Here is a 6,004-nt window from a genome sequence, read left to right as displayed (position 1 = left end):
CCATACGTGGTAAGAGTCTCTGCCTCAAATCTGGACCCAGCAAATAACACATGTGTTTCTTTCCAAAACACAGCTTCACATTGCCCATGTAGATTGAAAGCCTCATTCCCCTTGGTATGATTCAAATCCTTCACAAGAAAGTCTAACCCCATAGTTCACACTCTACTCAGGCATTATGGTATTTACTTCCACTTGAACGTAAAGATCCACAAGGCACATATTTCTTGTTGGCTTTGTTCACAGCTTATTGACTATGTCTAGACCAACAACTGGCACATAATAAGTATACTGAAAATTTTGCAAGGTAAATTAAACAAACAAACAAACCAAAAAAAAAATAAGGAGCATCAATCTTCAAAGCCCCTTCCTATTGCTCCAATTGAAGCTCTTTGTATCTTAGTTGACTTATCTTTTTAAATACATTTGCCTCTATATAAAAGTGTGTATATATGTTTCTACAAATGGCAAGAAAACAAACATACAAATAAAGAAGGAAAGTTGTATCAAGTACTCCCCATTGAAAGTTAACGTTTGCTTTTCTGTCTTCTAGATATGAGCTGGAACTACAGTTTCTTTCATGGTACCTGTCTTATTTTTTTTTTCTATTGTTGTGATAAAACACCAGGACCAAAAAGCAAGTTGGAGAAGAAAGATATTTGGCTATGTTTGTAGTCTATCACTGAAGGAAAACTGGACAAGAAATCAAACAGGGCAGAGACCTGGAGGCAAGATGTGGTACTAAAGCCAGGAAGGGGAGCTACTTACTGGCTTGCTCCCCACTGATTGTTTAGCTTGCTTTCATATAAAACCCAAGACCTTCTGTTCAGGGTGGTCCCCTCCACAGTGGGCTGGGCTCTCCCACATCAACCACTAAATAATCCCACAGTCTTATTTTATGAAAACATTTCCCCAATTATGTCTTTTTCTTCCCAATGACTAGAGCTTGTGTCAAGTTGACATAAAACTTGATATAACACTATTTTAGAAAATTTATTCATGTATACAACATAGCCTGATGCTGGCAGTAGTAACGTTAAGTTTCTATGTTTATCACAAGAAGCTCTTACAAACTAGTGGCTTAAAACAACAAAAATATTTATACATATAGTCTGGAGTCTAGATATTTGATACCAAGGTATTGGGATGCTGGACTCGGGGCTCTATGGGAGTCTTTCCTCACCTAAATTCGAACTTCCTGTGTTCATTAGACCCCAGAGCTTACTCGTATCTTGTTGATGTGTTGTTCAGTCAAATTCTATGTTATGCTTTCTCTGTTTCTCTCCAAGCTTTATCAAATTATAATTAATATATATAGTTATATGTACCTAAAATATGAAATGTAGTGATTTGATAAACCTATTCATTATAAAACAATGATCACAATCAAACTAATGAACACATTCATTAACTAACATACTCATCCACAGTTTTTTTTGAGAGTAGGCTATCTTTAATATTTATTGTCTTATCAAATTTCAATTATATGATAGAACAATACTAATTATAGTCATTATTCCATACCTTACATCCTCGGTATGCATTCATGCCTGATGGAATCTGTCTTAGGACAGTTGTCATTGAATTTAGGTTCCATATGAATACTCTGAGATAAACTCAAACTGAATGGGTTCTAATGATCTGACATACACATAGTTTTGGAAGGCTGGAATTACTTCACTATCACCACTAGGTTTCTGTTCAGCATATATCTATCTAAATAATTGCTATCTAGGCAAGAATGCTCAGAGACTCCTCAGTAGTCCAGACACATTTTGGGCCATTTGGTCTGTATTTGCAGGATAGATCCAGAGAGTGTTCATGTATATATCCAAACACTTACGTCTGGTCATAAGTCTGTTTAGAATACCCTTAATACAGTAACCATCTATTGCCACTAGAGGGCTTGTACCTATGAAGTAAACCTCATAGGATTAATTCAGAGTTACAACACCACGAACAGGGACAACATTCACTGGCATGTGTGTAGACCATTAATGAGATCAAAATAAATACTACTCATAACAGTCACTGATGAAAGTCTTAATGTTTTCATGTCAGAATTCAGTATTGGAATAATCATCAGCATGTCTCCATCCCAGAGCAATGATAAGATTTGCCACTTGGAATCTGTTTACAGGGTGATTCTTGTATAATTCAGTGATAGAGGGATACATACTTTCAAGAAAATGGGGACACAATGTTGTGTGGGTATAAACAGGAAGGTAGAACTGAGGGGAGTTTAGGGGTGAATATGATCAAAATATAATACATGAAAATCTCAAAAACACATTTTTAAAATGTGGCATGCATACCTCACTGGAAAACAACCACTCTCTAATTAGATTTGAGCAGTCTCAACAAGAGGAAAATCATGCCTGATACTGAAAACCTACCCAGGGCTACTGAAGTCATGAATCTTGGACAGGAATTTTGAATTGTCTGTTTTCTAAATGACCATAAGCCCTAAGTACTCTGTAAATATCTGTCCTTCTACCCACAGATAAGGGTAGTCTTTACTCCTCATCCAGGAGATTTCTCTGTGACAGACCATTGGAGAAATCCACAGTCAATCAAAATGCAGAGTTGTAGATCCTAGTCCAAATGGACCCTTCTATAAAACAACAACTGTACTGTAGTCTCACGGAACATCACAGAAGGGAGTTGAAAAATTGTTAAGAGCAGAGGATATTATCTAAATTCATAAAGTATACATAATTTTTACAATTTATGTAGAATTATACAAATTATATATATATTTATATTACATATACATGTATGTATAATTATATATACAACAATTAATGTAAAGCAATGAATGTGAAAGAGCACATAGGTGTGGAAAAAAAAAACTCTCGGACATCTTAGTGAGGCTGCAGTGCCACACTACTCTCTGAATTTCGCCATGGAGCCCAAAGACGACAAGAAGAAGAAAGATGCCGGAAAGTCGGCCAAAAAAGACAAAGACCCCGTAAATAAATCTGGTGGCAAGGCCAAAAAGAAGAAGTGGTCCAAAGGCAAAGTTCGGGACAAGCTGAACAACCTCGTCCTGTTTGACAAAGCTACATACGACAAACTCTGTAAGGAAGTGCCCAACTACAAGCTCATTACTCCAGCTGTGGTCTCTGAGAGACTGAAGATTCGAGGTTCCTTGGCCAGGGCAGCCCTTCAGGAGCTACTTAGTAAAGGACTTATCAAGCTGGTTTCAAAGCACAGAGCCCAAGTAATTTACACCAGAAACACAAAGGGTGGAGACGCCCCGGCTGCTGGTGAAGATGCATGAGCAGGTTCAGTCAGCTGTACATTTGGGAAAATAAAATTTTATTGAATAAAAAAAACAAAAAAACAAAAAAAAAAAACCTCTCGGGCGGCCTGTGAGGGTGGGCAGTGGTAGAGGCCCGGGACCTCGGTGAAGTTCCACATACGTGAGAAGGTCTAGGGTTCCAGAGGCTCGAAGCTTTGGGGCAGCAGGCCCGAAGACACGTGATATCCAAGGGATCAAAGCTTTATTGTCCATGATGAGATAGTTGGATCTGGACGTGAGTGCCCCTCCCCCGCCCCAAATGCCAGGAGGAGCTCTCTTATATGAGGAGTGGGAAAGAGGAGGGACTAGGGAGGAATAACTTAATTAGCTATGCCCCTCCACCTTTAGATAACTTATTAATATATAAATCTCTTGAGTCAGAGGCCTATTAGTCACGCCCTTTATCTGTGTCTTAAGTTGGTGCAGGTTAAATGGAGATGAGACCCAGTGTCAGGGCCTTGGGTTCTGGGGGCGTGGCCAAACACCTTCAGTCTCGGGGTTCCAGGCCCATGCCAACCCACGAACCAAGATGCCCTTCCACAGCCCAACACAGAGGTATAAATGGAAGGACTTGGGAAGAAGAAAGTGAAGGAGGAAATGTTATAATTACATTATGAAATCAAAAATAAAATAAATTAATAAAGAAAATGAGTTTTGCCTTACAAATTTCTAGTTGGGTGTCTCCATCTCATTCATACTCTGTTGGGCGAGTTGATGTAGGAGAATTCCTTAGAAAGGAGCTGTCATTTTTCTGAGAAACATTCCCTTTTGAACATTATAAATCATGTCCACACTATAAGAAAGGTTCACTTTACATAACCCTATCCTATCAGACGTTTGTTTAAAATTTTTGGAGTCGTCAATTGTTTTCAGTGAGTTGTACATTCTTGATTTCGATTGTATATGATCATTAAATCCTCATTTAAAATATTAATAATGATGGCATTGGAAAAATGACCCAGTGATCTACCAGGTGAGCAGAGTTTAGTCCCAATAATCCAAATTAGGCAGCTCACAGATACATGTAACTCCAGCTTTAAAGGATCAGGGTTCCTCTTCTGGTCTCTGAAAATGCCTGTACATGTGCACATAGATACATACATCCTCATAAATAAGAAGAAAATAAATCTTGAAAAGTAAATAAAGCATTAATAATGAGCACAGCAGTAGTTTTACCTCCACAAACATTGTTAAGTCCAACAAATATTGATGCTAAGATATCCAGAAGTCTGCTGTCAGCTCTGCAACTCATGATCATTCCATGAGGTTTTGAAGGGGTCATACTGTGAGCTACAGAAAGAGTCGATCAAGAAATGCTACATCTACCGGCTAAAGACCCAGCATTTTGTACACAGCAGCATGCATGTGAGTACCACTAGTAGGTAGCTCATCAGCCAATCAGAGCATCTCCAAAAATTAATGAACTCTTAATCTGCATTATCTTCCCTCAAAATCTTTAAGATAATACATCTGACATGAGGATCATTTTTTTAATGACTGTTCAATTATTTATCTCTGTCGTGTTATAGACGTGCACACATTCTGTGCTCTGACAGCAGATTCCACACTCCCAACATGTCTCAATGGTCAGTCTTTACATAAAAGAACATCTAGGAGGCATTTCTTGGTTCATGTGGATGACACATAATCCTCCACTGGCCTTATTGTCAATCCAGTTTTCCATGGCATTAGACTGCTTGTGCCAGGTTCACCGTCAATACTGTATAATGTGTTCATAAGATTTTTTTCCTCTCTCAGTTTATCTTACTTTTAAGGCAGGAATCTAGATCTGGACTTACAAAATAGTTTGCCCACAGAATGTTCATGCTATTGGCAGCAGAGAGGCTCTGTACAGGAACGTGAAAGCAGTGAATGCTCTTGAAGCATAAAGGAATTAAGCAAACCACTTAGATCTATTCAGGTAGAAAAAATAGCAATCATACTTTATAATATTTTTTAAGTCTAATAGCAGGAATGTGGCCATGACACAGTGGGTGAATTGTTTGCCCTGCAAACATGAGGATCTGAGTTAAAATCCTAAATAGTCTTCTAAAAGGTAGATATAGCCGAATATGTCTGGAATAGGGAGAAGAGACAGGAAGCTCCCAAGGGCATCCTGGCCAGAGAAACTAGCTTAATTGGTGAGCTCCAAGTTCAGTTAGAGACCTTGTCTCTCACAAAGAAGATGGAGATCAAATAAGGAAGACAGCCAATATTGACTTCTGACCTCCGTAAGCTCACTTGTGGGCACACACCAGAAGTTGATTTATGCTTGTGTTCTTCAGCTTATGAGGCAATGCCTAACAATAGCTGTTCTGTTTTGTTGAAAGGGGTGAATAAGGTTAAGTATTGAATAAATGCCTCAAGAACTCAAACTTTCTCTTTTTCAACTAAGTGTTTGCCCTTTCAGTGCCCCATCCTAGCAGAAGTCCACTTAGGAATATTTGCTCTTGGATTTATTTTAGAAAAGTGCACTTATCTATAACCAATAACCAATTATCACCGCCCCCCATCATGACTGCTTGTGTCAGTTGTTTCTGTGCACTGGATCTGGGTGAGAGAAATACAGTGGGACCTAAGCTTAGTGACATAGTGTGAGGTATGCAATTTACCCAGGTCACTTAGTCATTTTTCCTCTTCTTTCTCTTTCTCCTGATGCATAAGGGTAACTAGCAGCTTTCATCAGCCTAGCGGCCTGCATCA

General features: G+C 38.7%; 1 pseudogene; it reads left to right on the top strand.

Moving 5' to 3' along the window:
* Nucleotides 1–2,902: 2,902 nt before the first annotated feature.
* On the top strand, nt 2,903–3,327 carry LOC114628640 (annotated as a pseudogene).
* Nucleotides 3,328–6,004: the final 2,677 nt, after the last annotated feature.

This window comes from Grammomys surdaster, unplaced genomic scaffold, assembly GCF_004785775.1.
Source record: "Grammomys surdaster isolate TR1022 unplaced genomic scaffold, NIH_TR_1.0 66, whole genome shotgun sequence".
NCBI lineage: Eukaryota > Metazoa > Chordata > Mammalia > Rodentia > Muridae > Grammomys > Grammomys surdaster.
This window is presented reverse-complemented; position numbering and strand designations above follow the sequence as displayed.